The following is a 15,142-nucleotide window of genomic DNA, read 5'->3' as shown; positions in this document are numbered from 1 at the left end:
ATTGACATGAATCAGGACTGGATAAGTTTGGCTCTTAGTAATACAGCCAAGGAGCAGAGTGGCGCAGCGGAAGCGTGCTGGGCCCATAACCCAGAGGTCGATGGATCGAAACCATCCTCTGCTATTTTAGTGGAGCCCTGGTGCCAAGTGGCTTAAGAGCTTGGCTGCTAAACAAAAAGTTGGCACTTCCAATCCACCAGCTGCTCCTTGAAAACGCTAGGGGGCAGTTCTACTGTGCCGTGTAGCGTCATTATGAGTTGGAATGGATTTCATGGCAACCAAACCAAAAAAACCGAACCCAGTGCTGTGGAGCCGATTCCAACTCATAGGGACCCTATAGGACAGAGTAGAACTGCCCCATAGAGTTTGCAAGGAGCGCCTGGCAGATTTGAATTACCAACCCTTTGGTTAGCAGCCATAGCACTTAACCACTACACCACTAGGGTTTCCAGGTGGCAACCAGTTACTAGTAATACAGTACCATACTTCTCTGCTCTTTATGACTGCATGGTAAAAGGACATTGTGACTTCTGAAACAGAAGTGCTAGAGGCTAACCTGTGCATGGTGGTGTGGATATCTGAAGCTCAACCTGAAATATTTGCCTCAGTCTGCCTCTGTAGCACAGGGCAAAAAAATAATCTTAAATTCCTAATTCTGAAAATTAGTTATTTGTGCACTCAAATTTGTCAATAAAAGATCTAACTCTCAGTGGTTCCCAGGCTTATTTTTGCAGATTCCTTAAAAACCACAGTTTGTTCATCCCCAGGATAACCACACTTTTACGTTTTAACTTTAACTCTATGTCACATAGAAGTAACTTGACATGAAGAGAAAAGAGTAGACTTCAGGAAAGAAACAGGTTAAAATCTTACCCCTGCCTTTTGTTAGCTACGTGCATTTGGACAAACCACTATTCAGTCGCTCTGCTGAGACCTTGTCTGCAAAATGGGGATCATACTTACTTTGCAGGTATGTGAGTATTAAATGAGATAATGCAGGTAAAGCAGCTGGCAGATATTTAGGCTGTCAGTAAAAGGTAACCATCGTGGATAACAATGTTCAACTCCTTCCCAACCTTCTAAAGGTTAACTTTAATAACTCAAAAACAGTTATTAGATATCCGTTTACGAAGCACAATGTAATACCCTACAGATTGAAATGTCATTGAGATACCCTCAAGGAATTAACATCTGGTAAAAAAAATAAATAAATTTTTTTTTTTTAAGGAGATAAATATAAACTGATCCCCATCAATATAAACTGATGGGTCACAATAACAGAGAAATGTTAACTCAGAAATAAGGAAATGCGCTAGTCCACAGAAGCAGAGCAAGTCACTCTGGAGGGGAAGTCAGAGGAAGCTCTCTGTGACATCACATCTGAGCTGAATCTTGGGAACCCACTCTCCGCCCAGCTACCCACCCCCCCCCCAGCAACCCCCCCTGCTGTTGTGTCTATTCCAACTCAAGGAAACCCCAGGTGTTACAGGGTAGAACTTCTCCATAGGGTTTTCTCAGCTGTCATCTCTATGGACACACATCGCCAAGGCTTTTCTTCTGTGGCAGTGCTGGGTAAGTTGGAACCATCAACCTTTAATTTGGGCTAAATCTTGAAGAGAAACAAAGTCAACCTTGTGAAAAAGAGAATAAAGGGCCAGGGGTTCAGGACGTGGAAAGGAATATATCAATTACATGAGATTACATTACTATTAGTGTTGTCCCTTGAATAAACTTATTCCAATCTCTCCTATTTTTTCCCTAACATATCTGTAGAAAGCCTTACATGGTTTTCATTTGGCTTGTCTACCACTCTCCTGGCCTATTAGGTGTACAATATGTATGATAGACATCTCTGGCACCCTCATTACTGCCAAGCAATGATCACATTTTCCAGAAACAAAGCCTTTTTCTACCTGGGTCTTTTACGTTGATTGCTTTTTCCTCCGAATTATTACTATTATTTCTGGGAGAGTCTCGATTTCCCTCCCATCTTGGGTCCTTGTGGGCCTGAGCTTACCATCTTTCCTGAGGGTCTGGACCTACCGGTGTTCCCCTACCCCATCTGGAGGCACTGGGACTTTTCACAAACCTTCCTCTGCCCCCACCCCCTCAGAAAGGGGCCTGAGAGTGTTCAGTTCCTGCCCCCAGATGCAGGTCAGGTGGGCCAGGGCCTGATTCTCCTGGCCCAGGAGGGGCTTGGGTCTGCCCTCCACTCCTGAAGGTCCAGGCTGAGGGTAGTCATGGGGGCAGGTATATGGTGGTCAGAACTTGGATCTGCTCTCACTGGCTGGTTCGCTCCTGCTCCCACATGCCCACCAGGTAAGAGATGGGCGGCGGAGGTGATCCCAGCATCTGAACCTGCACCCACCAGTCCATCCCACTGGGTGTCACTTTCTCTTTGAGGAAATGCAGACATGACACTTGATCCACCCTGTCCTGGAATTCCAGGCAGGACTAGCTTCAGGGGCTGTGGTGACCCCTGGCCTTTTGTTGATTGTTTCTTTTCTTTTGATAGAGGTGAAAATTTACACAAGACAACATGCACAGAGTCCTAATTCCCACATGTGTAATTCAGTGCTGTTGATTATGTTCTTCGAGTTGTGTAACTATTTTCACTATCCTTTTCTAAAACAGTCCACCACCACTAACATGAACTCAGTGTCCCCTAAGAAAAACTTCCCCCTTCCCCTTCTCTCCCATCCTTGGTAACCACTAATAATCTTTGGTTTCTATGTATTTGAAAGGAAAAAAACCTTAAACAAAAAAACTTAACAAATACTGAATACATTCCTTGGTGATGTCAAGTGAAGTAAAAATTGTCATATGCTCTGAAGCCTCAGCGTTCCCCTTATCATTTATACCCTCGAATCACAGCCTTTTTATCCCCCTGGGTCTTCTACCGTCCATGTTAGCAGCTTACCTTTTCTCTTTTTTTTTTTAAACCCCTTTTCACCCACTTTCCAGGAGTATTCCCATTCAGCTTTCATCTTTTGATTACTCTCCGTTTTCTCCCCAAGAGTAGAACTTTGTGGTCTCTTCCTGTCTCCCCATGGGCAGCAACATTTAATGACATCATAAGTCTGTGAACCCAGCAACACAACATGAACACGGGATCTACCCTGCTGCCTCTGTCATTTAAAAGATGTGCCACCACCATAGTCTCCACCCACCAATACCTTTGTTTCCCTGGGCACACGTGTGCCTCAAGAGCTGTGGCTGTGCCTTTAGCTCTAACTTCTAATGCAGGAGCACTTCATTCCTGCATCAAACTGAAAGATACCTGAGCAAGAATATGGCCTAATCAGGGAAATAACTGAGAAGATGTGAAAGAAAGCTAGTTTCGTGTTAAGGGTAAGATGGAACATAGAACACCTTTCACACTCCTCCCTCAATTATTCTGAGACATGTAACTCTTTCAGAGCCCAGTGCCTTCTTAGCGCAGTGGGCAGCGCGTCAGTCTCATAATCTGAAGGTCCTGAGTTCGAGCCTCAGAGAGGGCACTCTCTTTTCTTGCTCTACATGTTTTTATTCCTTCTACTTCTTTCCTTGTACCTTCTGTAGATGATAACCACAATTCCCTTCAGAGATAAATTACTCAGAGCATTCTGGGACAGCTGGACTTACTTACAGTTGGAATGGAGTCCCTTCTTTTCTAAAATATCAAAAAAAGCGAAAAGTGTCAGGGCCAAACCTTTCCCAGGGTAAAGGCATCGGGATCCCCCTTTGACCGGAGCTCCCCGCTCCGCAGAGGTTGTTTCCTGAGAAGTTCAGGAGACGCTTCACCCTCAGTCCTGATCTGGCTCCACCAAGGCTGTGGACCTGGAGCTCTCAGAGACCTGCAGGATTCTGCAAAACCATAAAACTTTTATTCCCAAAATAACCAATTATCCAAAATATTCAACAGCGCCGGAGTTGTACCTGGCTCGCATAAAATTCTCCAGCTTTGCTCCTCTGTTCTCCCTCAGTCTGTGACAGCGACTTCTCATTGACTATCTGGGAGGATTAGGCTTGAATGCAGATGAAGAAAACGTGGTCTTTTTTTTTTTTTTAATCTTCCTGTTTTGAATTTTATGAACAACATTGGACGTCTTTGTAGTAAACTTGATCGTTTTCTGTTTTTCTTCCCGTATAGTTCCACATATGACAGGACTGGCAATGTCTTCACCCACACTTCGACTTAATCCATGAAGGAAAACCAAGGAAGAGAGAAGGGAAGGGAACCCCAAGCAGGGGGCAATGCAGAAATAGAAAGAAGGTCTTCCCCTTCACTTCCCTTCCGGAACTCTGCCATCCTTTGCAGTAGCCTCGGCTTTGTGCCTACTTCTGTACCCAGGAGAACAGTTAGATAACATACAAATTAGTGTTTCGATAAATTGTCCTACCACAGTTTTAAAATGTGGTACCCGAGCATCCACTAACTCATTGTGCTTGAAAGAGCAAAAGAGCTAAGAAATTTGGGCTTAGTCCATCTTTTTTTATTTGCCTGATGATTGAACTTTTTTCCCCAATAGACCAAGCTGATACTGTTATTTTCTAATTAACGAATTACCACACTTATCTTTACTGTTTATCCTTTCTGCTTCCTTCAATATTTCTTTTTTCTTACTTCATTTGTTGTATACACAGCTTATTTAATCATTTGTACTTCAGACCTATTTCAGAGTAGAATCTAAAGTCTAACAAGTACTGGGAATAATGCTATAAAATTTGTCAGCGCATCATTTTCAAAGTAGGCTGATAACTTTAGTGATTTTTCTAATGTATGCATTAAGAATTAATATTTTACTGATACACAATTTAGTTTTTAAGATTCTGCTTAAAACCATTTTCTATGTTAATCTTGTTTATATTTTACAAATTAATATGTAATATTATATACAAATATATATATAATTTTCTAAAAAGGAATAGTATTTACTACCCTTCATTTTTCATTATTAATTTTTAAAATCTAGTTTTACAGACTTGAATAAAAATTCAATGTTACTTATTAGTTGTAAAGACTATCATCACATTTAATAAAGCAATTAATATTTTATTGTGATTCAAAATACTGAATATAACTTGATTGGTTTATTAATCTCCGACTCAAATTATGTTTTCTAATAGGTTTAAACGCAATAGTGCTAAGTGTGAGAGATGGCAGACTGTGGAATTATTTTAATTGCAGTCCATATCCTTAGTCTTCATTTTACTGTTGGGAAGGCAAAATGCACTTGTCAATTTGCCATGTAGCATGAGTAAAATGGATTTCTGCTGGAATTGATGAGTTATCCTACCTGCCTGTAATATTTAAAAGCATATTAGAATCCTTTACCTCCCTCTTTTTCCTCCCTTAGCCCTAAGACTAAATTGAGAAAATAACATAATTTAGCTTTTCCTTATCAAACTAATCATTCTTGAATTCATAGCTGTCTCATTGCATCAGGGCATCTTCTTTCAGAATCCTTCTTTCCCCAGATACCCTGATGTAACTCTAGACACTGGGGATACATTGAGAGAACAAGAAAGGACAAGGCTCAGGAAGCATACATTCTACAGAGGAGATAGGCAATACAGCACTAATTTACTGATGCTCTTCAATACAGATACATTTGATGTAGAAGATGAAGCTACAGACGGTATTGATTTAGTCACAGTGGTCAGAAAAGGGCTCTCTGAAAAAGTGACACTTGTGTTGAAACCTGAGTGATTGATAGGGAAGCCACAGTGCCAACTCTGGAGCAAGACTGGACAAGTTCTTCATGAAGGCTGTCATCTAGAGTAAGGGCCTCTGTGATTGGTCAACCAGCCTAGAAAAGAACCAACAAAGATGCCCAGTGGCCACCTCTATGGCACTATGTGTCTGTGCAGCTGAGCCAACTGTGAGCATTTTCTCAACCCAGTCCTCTACACTCCATCACTGGCTTTCAGATTGCTAGCTTTGTTGAAGAACGTTCCTCATTCAGGACTCCTTCATGTCCAGTGTATCGTCAAGGGGCTTCTTGATGGCTCAGGACCCAAGGACTTGAGTCTCAGGTGCTTAGCTCAAGTTGAAGGAGAGGAAAGCTGTGAGCTAGGGATGAAATGCCAGGATTCCCACTGCTCTGCAATAGGAGAACCAGAAAGCTCTCTCCCTTGTCTTCACTGCCTTGAACCCCGCCAGGATCTGAGAACTGATGGGGACAAAACTGCTTTTCACTATTCTCAGTTAAGAGTTAATTTTTTTTTTTTTTTTTTTTACATATTTCTGTCTCTAAAACCAGAGGAAAAAATCAGCTCAGCTTCTGGCAGTGGTGCTGGGAAATTTTATTTGTTTTCCTTTTTTAATTTTTGAGGCCATTCTAAGGATATAAATCTGTACTGTCATTAGAGTGACCTGTAACGTCAGTGATGGTGGGTCACTGACGGTGGGGCCTGAGACAGACCCTTACGCTTCCCTCTTGATCACCTATTTCTGCTTACTCCCTTGCCCCCCTCTTCCCACATGAATTTTCTCTAAAGATTTCACTGGGTGTCAGAATCTTCCTTTCATGGACTCTCTGTCTCTTCTTGCCTCTTCCCCGTGCCCATGAAACGGGGACACCCCAGCCACACAAATTCTCTCCATTGTCTAGCCTTTCCATGGGGACAACCATAGCTCTCTTGTTTCCCAGGCCGTTGTGTGCTGTGCAGTCAATTTTGACTCATAGCGAGCCCATGTGACAGAATAGAACTGCGCCCCTGGGTTTCCTGATCTGTAATCTTTACAGGAGTAGATCGCCAGGCCTTTCTCCCGTAGGCTAGAGCCCCACAGAAATCGATGAAAATGTTTGGGAGAGTTCAGTACAGAGGAAATTGCTTTGCATTACTCTACTTTCTGGGAATCACTCTAGCCTTCCTGGGGTCCTCTCCCTACCACTCTTTCCCTGATTTCCTTGGTCCTTGTCATGTTTTCAGCCAGAGGAAAAACTGGAGAATGCAGGCATGAATCCCACTATCTCTTGCATGCTGAGCAAGTGCTCTGTCATTGGAGCCAATTCTCCTCATCTACCTCTGCTTTCAAGATTTTGGTTCATTTGCGATTCAGGTCCACAAATGTCCTGCCCTCTTGCCATCAAGATTGAAGCCAGGATCTAAAAACAGTACCTACTTAGCACCTCAGAGACTGCCTTGGGCAAGAATGAGGGAGCAATCATTGATTTGAGAGGAGGAGGGAGGGGATAAGGAAGACCTGGAGAAGATAACTGTGGGAAATTTCTTGTCTCCATCACAATTCATACTTCCTGATTTCATGGAAGAGAAGAGAGGAAGTCCTATCTAGTGGAGGCCAAGATGATAACTGCTGAATTAATTAGCACAGGTATCCCAGAATGATCTGTGGCTCTTGTATTTAAAAAGAATTATTATCTGACTGTTGCTGAAGGGAAGTCTAGGAGATGGTTTGGAGTCTGTGTTTCCAGGCTCCACTTTCACATGTCATCCCCCAGTGTGACTGAACCAAAATAAAAACCAAAACCATTGCTACGGTGTGGAATCTGACTTACAGCAACTACAAGGACAGAACAAAGCTGCCTCATAGGGTTTACAAGGCTGTAAGCCTTTAGGGACACAGACTGCCACATCTTTCTACCATGGAGCAGCTGGTAGGTTGCTTAGCAGCTGAGCACTTTAACCACAGCACCACCAGGGCTCCCCCTGTGTGACTAGCTATGGATAAGTAGAAAACCATGTTTACTGGTAACTTGTACATTTACATGTAACTCAAGCAATTTTAGTTTAAAATTCCAGTTAAATATTCCATCCTTTTGACCTGAAGGGGAATTTGTTTTGTTTTTTAGTTGCCGGAAAATAATTGTAAGAAAGAAATCAATGTTCAGCTTCAATTGTTGACACTACAAGATCTGTCTGGAAGCAGGTAGGGACCATGCGGTATTTGGAGAGTTTTTTAGTCTACTGCTTCCTGTTCCTCCCAATCCCTCTCCAACAACACCATAAGTCCCTTGGGCTCCATGTTCTCTCTGAGCCATCCAATCATGAAAAAACCTTCAGCTCCTCCAGGCCAGCAGCTGTGGTCTGTCTCCCTGATATCTGGAGGTTCAACATACCTCCCTCAGCTCAGTCATTTCAGAGTGTTGTGATAGATTTTCTTTCTGACCTTCATCCACACAGGAATCTGATTTTCATAGTGTGTTCATAGCATACATGGAGATCTCATCCATGAAATCCCATTTTTATTGAATGAATAAATAAGTTATTTAGATGTCTTGATTGAGAGAATGGTCAAGCGAACCTTTGAGAGTGGGATCACCTGACAGAAACTTGAACCATGGCCTGATAGATCTGGAAGACCTCATCTGTCCAAGGATTGGCACTGGGAGATGTGAGGACATTATGTTTATAGTGAATGCCAGGGGGTTATTTTAACAGCTGGTCTTTGTGGAATCACAGGCCTATTGATGAGACTAGAGCTCTTTTGGGTTACTGTTCAGCCTCTATCTCCCTTAAATCCTTGTGCCCCAGCAGGCACTGTGTGATCTTCCCTCAGAGAGGGCTTGGGTTATGGGTAGCTGGGAAGTGAATCCTGGGTTCCTATTTCTGTGGCTTGAGTCCCTTTACTCCAGAGGCTGTAGGCATTTGGTGGAGTACTTGAAATTTCACTCCCTTGCCTCCAGGCCCTTAAAACCCATGTGAACTAATGTAGGCTCCCTGCCTGGGATTCCCCTTTCCCTTCTCTCACTGCATCTCCAATGTAATCCTTATCCCCACTCTCCACCTTGGGCAGATAGGTGAGAAGTGTTGCCAAGATTAGGAAACACTTTAAATTTGAAAACCTCTTGTATCAAGGTTTCTGTAGTCCTTTGCATATTTAGTTTCTGGCCCTGGACATCCAAATTATCTTTGTAGACGAAGATTCCTGTAGAGAGGTCAGAGAGTTTCATCTAAAAATTGGGGAAAATTAATACAATGAATTCACATTTCTCTTTTGTCTCTGGAAAAATAGAAAAGTTCAGAGACCACTGAGACAGACATTTAATGTTAAAACTTTGCATATTTTGAACGGGTAATACAATCTCATAGTTCAATATTCAAGAAGTTTTCCAAAGGGTAATAGTGAAAAATTTCCCTCCCAGCTGTGTTCCCTGGCATTCAATTCTCTGTCCCAGATACAAGCCATGTTATCAAATGCTTATGTGTCTTTCTAAAGACTATTTAAAGAATGTACAGGAAATGATCTATGTACCTTTCTGGATGCCTTGTAGTACAGTGGTTAACAGCTCAACTGCTAACTAAGAGGTCAGCAGTTCAAATCCACCAGAAGTCCTCAGAAACCCTAAGGGCCAGTTCAACTCTGTCCTATAGGGTGACTATGAGTCAGAAGAGACTCAATGCCAACGGGTTTTTTTTTTTTTTTTTTTTAATGTTGTTGTTGCCTCCTTGCTGGAGCCCTGGTAATGCAGTGGTGAAGGTAATTCAATTCCATCTGTGTCTCCTTTGAAACCCCAGAATCCTCTACTCTGTCCTATTAGGGTCGCTATGAGTCGGAATTGAGCTAACAGCAAGAGGTTTGTTTTTGATGTTTGCCTCCTTGCTATATACACTCTTTGGAAAACTTACTTTTAACAATAGACCTTTAATCTCTCTCTCTTTTTTTAAATCCTGTGCCTCACCCCCATTTTTAAGTTAATCAAAGATCCCATCATATGGATCTGCCATAATATATTAAACTGTTGTATAAACTCAAAACTATAGATGGGCCTTTAGGGGGTTTTCAGTCTCTTGGTGTTACAACCATTGCTGCAATGATTATTATCGTCATACACACATTTTTCTGGCATCGGTCCAAGAGCACTGTAGGAAGTGGAATTGCTGGGTCAAAGAATATTTGCATCTGTAACTTGGAATTGTAAACTTATATGTCAGGAGGAGAGTTCTGGCATTATCTTAATGGGTGTGGCAAAGATGCTGAATAGATATACAGAGTACCGGCGGTGGCATTAGATGTATTCATCCTTCCATCCCTTCAGCACACATTTATTCAGGGCGGGCCTAAAGTGTTAGGCTCTGGGGCATTATATTATGTATTAGTCTTGGGGATTCAGGCACCAGCAAGACAGTGTTACATTTTTATAAGGGCCACAAAAAATAAAAATGAGATATTAAACCAGATGATTTCAGAAATGATGGAAGTAAAACACTTGATGTGATTCAGGGAAAGTCTTTCTGAGAAGATGAATTGAATGTGAACCCAATTAATGGCAAAGTCAGGTACATGAAGACTCTCGAGACATTCACGCAGAAGATACAGCTATGCAAAGGCCCAAATGTAAAATCAGCTTGGGTTACTGAAGAGGAAAATAAAAAGAAGCTAGTGTTTCTAATTAAGACAGAGAAGTTCAATGAAGAGGATTTAGTGAAACACTGAATGCCCACGCTGATAAGGGATATGAAAGTCCTTGGTCTCTGTCTTGGGCAATTGCATGGATGAGGGTGCTTTTCTCTAACGCTGAAAGTTCTTTACCTAAAGCAGTTTAGGGAGAGAAGCTATTGGGTTCTCTTCACGTCCTATTTGTCCTGAAATACTCATCGGATGTGTAAGTGCAGGTATTAGTGAGGGAGCCATTGATGAAGGGTGGAACTCAATGGACATGGCCCTCCAGAATGCAGATAGGGCTTGTAGATGAAGGCAGGAGAAATAAACTCTTTAGGGATTCGCTGCTTATTGTGGTTAACAAATAGTGACATGTGGCTTTAAAACCGAAAAACCAAACCCACTGGCGTCAAGTCAATTCCGACTCATAGTCGACTCTGTAGGACATGGTAAAACTGTCCCGTAGAGTTTCCAAGGAGTGCCTGGTGGATTCAAACTGCTGACCTTTGGGTTAACAGATGCAACACTTAGCCGCTATACCACCAGCAGGTTTCCCCATGTGGAATTAGAGTATTTGGAATGTGGCTAGCCTGTAATGAGATGCTACCAGTGTAAAATACATACTGTATTTCAAAACTTAGTATGAGAAAAAATTTTAACATACCTCTTTAATAATTTTATATGATAATTTAATAAATAAAATATGATATTAAAATTAATTTCATTTGTTTCTACTAGAACATTTAAAATTGTATGTGATGCATACTGGATAGCTTTGAGATAAGGTAATAGTTCAGAACATCCTTGCAGGGAAGGGGTCACAGTTACAAAAATATTTACATACAAGTCTGAATGGCTACACATACCCCAAAGTTAGCTTAAGAAGAGAAGGCGGCCAAGGATAGAATCTCAGGGCAAGCTCGCTCTTACAAGCAAGGTAGAGAAAAAGTGGAGATGAAGGAGATTAACCAGTTCAAGAACTAGTTAAAACAAAACAAAAACCCCCATTGCCAAGAGTCAATTCCAACTCATAGCAAACCTATAGGACAGATTAGAATTGCCCTCCAGCTTTTGGAAGGAGCTGCTTGACGGATTGGAACTGCTGACTTTTTGGTTGGCAACAGAGCTCCTTACTACTGTGCCACCAGGGCTCCCAAAACTTCTTGTTGTTGCAGAAATCCTGGAAACAGATGATTCTCATGGGGATGGGGGTGGCGCGAGGAATAATGGTCATATTTTAAATGTAATTAAAAAAAAAAGTTCCCGTTGCATTTTATAATTTTAAGGAGATCACCCAGGGGCTTTGACGAGTGCAGTTTTAGTGAAATTTGAGTGGAAGTTTGAGTGATTAGAAATGTCAAGCCAGGGACAGAAGTGGAAAGTACAAGAGGCTGGAACTTGGGATAGTAGCCTCTGTGGGGAGTAGTAAGAAGTGGAAAGTACAAGAGGCTGGAACTTGGGATAGTAGCCTCTGTGGGGAGTAGTAATATTGAGGCAACAAAGCGCCCAGCACAGTATACAACCCAAGGGGGAGAGATTAACTGAGAGCACAGTCTGCAAACCAAGGGGGAGAAGCCGGTCAAAACTGGAGAATGCGGGCGTCGATCCCGCCACCTCTCACACGCAAAGCGAGCGCTCTACCATCTGAGCTAATTCCCCGATGTCTACGTATAGGCAAATATACCACACCTCACCCGCTTTTCTGGTTACTTCGGGCTGCAGGGAACTTCAGGCCACCAAGCCCCAGCCAGGACCGGACTGAGGGCAGAACTTCGCAGTCGACGCTTGGGATAAAACCTCTATGAGCCAGGAGTGTGAGGAAAAGGGATCACCAGAAAAGGTCCTGGGGAAAAACCTTGCTCCTCCCTCCCAACTTCACTGTCTCTATCTCCTGAAAGTAAAGACAGCAAGCACATTCAAGCCGTGGACCTCCCCCCTCCCCCCGCCCCGAACTGCCTGGCCGCCTGACACAGCCATCCCAGCAAGAAATAGGAAAGCATGTTTAATCCAGAAAAATATTCTCCTAGGTTTCCTAGACGGAAACCCTTGGGGCGTAGTGGTTGAGTACGACAGCTGCTAACCAAGATGTTGGCAGTTCGAATCCACCAGGTGCTCCTTGGAAACTCTATGGGGTGGTTCTACTCTGTCCTTAAGGGTCGCTATGAGTCGGAATCGACTGGACGGCTGTGGGTTTGGTTTTTTGGTACGGTCTATTTTTTTATAGAGTCGCTATGAGTCGAAATCGACTCGACGGCAGTGGGTTTTGGGATACATACGATAATGCTGAGAGGAATCAAGTGGTGCCAGAAAGAGGTTTGGGAAATGGAAAAGAGAAGGATGGATAGAGGGGCAAACCCTGAGGGGCCTGGCATCTCCAGAACCCAGCGCTTGCAGAGACTGAATGTCCCCATCAGCAAGGTGAGCTCTGCTCTGGCCACCTGAGCTGAACGCCACGTGAGAGGTGGTTAACACGGAACCTCATGCAGTTTCTTTGAAAGTGGCGTAATAGTGCAATTTCAAAAACATTTTTAAACGCGGTTCACCTTGAAGTTAGAGGAAGATCTCGTTCCCAATTTATTTTGGGCACAGTTTCGTCAGAACGAGCCCTTCAAGGAGATGAGTAGAAGCATCAACTGTCACCTTCCTTGTAAAAGCGAATCTGACCACCTGAATTAATATGCCAGCTCTCACCTTCACACACGCTCCTTCCAAATCTCTCTGCTCTGTCTTTCTCCGTAATACCTGGTCAACTGTCAGAGAAGCTGATAGAAGAGAGATTTTCTTCTGCTCCCTGCCCATGGATTGTCAACGTGAATAAAGACAAAAAGTCCGCACACCCAGACTCTCCTGCTTGTGTCTCCTGACACAATTCCCAGGGTGTTGCTTTCACTTAGTTCCCAAAAGGAGGAAATTTATTTCCCGCGAAAATATTTTTTTAGCTTTGGGCTTAAGCCCGAAAGCCAGAATTTGGAAAAGTTCTTTTTGACCACTGTGTTCCTGTTTTTGTTTTGTATACAAGGTTTAATTTCTTTCTCAAACCGAGCAGGGAAGCACAGAGCTCAATGGCACTCACTGTCCTCACTAAAGCCAGGTAAATTCGAATACCATTAGGTAACCGCCGAATTTGGGGAGCAAACTGAAGCACATAAAATTGGAGAATGCAGTGGTCCATCCTGCTACCTCTCACATGCTAAGCAAGTGCTCTACCAACTGAGCTAATTCTCCTCACTGCCTCCTTATCGGGCCCATTTTTATATCGGAAATGCAAACATCTCTCCATGTCCTACTTTGGCTTTTGGGTTGTTCGAGTCCTGCAGAAATTTCACCATCACCAGGGCAGAGCAGGGCAGGAACCAGAGCAGAGCTTCTCAGAGACAGCCTCAAAGGAGGAGCTCAGTGACCAACTTGTGCTCAGAACTGGGAACATGGGGAAAAGGAAGACTGAGAAAGACCTCTTTAAGAAAGCTCTAGCTCTAAGTCAATGTCACTTTCCCGGCTTTGTCCTATAAGGTCGCTATGAGTGGGAATCAACTAGGCTGCACTCAACAGCAGCAACAACAACAACATTAGATGAGGAGAAGGAAGCATGTCCCTAATTAGCACAGTTATCCCTAATGCTTTGCTACCTACATCACCTTTTAGCAACACCTTCTTCCCCAGCCCATCCCATAAATCTGGGAATAAGCCCCTAGTATCTTTCCATTTATTGTTCTTCCAATAACTAATGTTTTGATCTAGTGTCTGTGCTACTAACAGATTTCTCCATTAGGAGGGTTGAGGTCTCTTACGCGTTTCTTCCTTAGGCTTGTAATGATTATCTATTAAATTTCCGATCATTAAATTCAGCATTCTTGTTTTCAGAAGTAACCAGACTGGAGAGGTCACTTATACTAACAAATTTTATACCCTTTGGTATTATAGTGCTTATATTTTAAAATCAACTTTATTGAAACATAATTTATACCTAATAAAATGTACACACTTTAAGTGTATAGTTCAATGAGTTATGACAAATTTATACACGCATGTAATCATGACCATAATTAAGATGTAGAACATTTCCATCCTATCAGGGTGCCTCAACTCATTCCCTCAGTGTCCTCCCCCACATGCCTTCACAATGAAATCATTGAGATTTCTGTCAACACAGATGAGCTTTTTGTGTTCTAGAATTTCTTACAATTGTAATTGCATAGTATGTAGTATTTAGTCTCTCTTTTTTTTTTTCTTCTGTACTCCACATGTTTTGGAGGTTCATCCATGTTTTTGTATGTATCAGTAAGTATTTCTTTCTTTTTTTTTTTGCTGACTACTGTTGCTTTGTATGGCAAAAAAAAAAAAATTATACACTTATCTTGCTACCTGCAGGATTTCTTCCTCCATTTTTTTCTTCATAGTACACCCCATTGAATGTTCTTCCAGTTGTAGATCTAGTTATGTGACTCATTCCTTACAAATTTTGAAAGATTTCCTACAATGATCAACATAAAACTAACACTCTTGCTTTTATTATCTATATCCAGTCTCATTTCTTCTGCTAGAATTCACACATAACTCTTCCCAGCTCCTCAAAACAAACAAAATAGAGATACTGAATCTACTCTATGCTTTGGCTCTATTTCTGTATGCTTGAAACACACAAGTTTTCCTTCACTCCTGACTGACTCGACGATTGAGATAGGGCTCCTTCAGATGTCTGTGTGCTCAAAGTCAGTTTCTAGGCTGTCACATAATTGTAGTTTGCCTGTTTATCTTCTTTATCAGATTGTAAGTTTCTAGAGACCAGAAATACTCTCTTATTCATATCAGTAT

General features: G+C 42.3%; 2 non-coding genes across 2 annotated transcripts; both read left to right on the top strand.

Annotated features, from left to right (window-relative positions):
• Positions 1–52: 52 nt before the first annotated feature.
• On the top strand, positions 53–124 carry TRNAM-CAU (transfer RNA methionine (anticodon CAU)). Its single transcript has one exon. It is a non-coding gene; the product is annotated as a tRNA-Met (tRNA).
• A 3,303-nt stretch (positions 125–3,427) lies between these two features.
• Positions 3,428–3,500, top strand: TRNAM-CAU (transfer RNA methionine (anticodon CAU)). Its single transcript has one exon. It is a non-coding gene; the product is annotated as a tRNA-Met (tRNA).
• Positions 3,501–15,142: the final 11,642 nt, after the last annotated feature.

The sequence above is a fragment of the Elephas maximus genome, chromosome 1 (genome assembly GCF_024166365.1).
Source record: "Elephas maximus indicus isolate mEleMax1 chromosome 1, mEleMax1 primary haplotype, whole genome shotgun sequence".
Taxonomy (NCBI): Eukaryota; Metazoa; Chordata; class Mammalia; order Proboscidea; family Elephantidae; genus Elephas; species Elephas maximus.
Note: the sequence above shows the minus strand (reverse complement) of the source record. Positions and strands in the feature narration are given on the sequence as shown.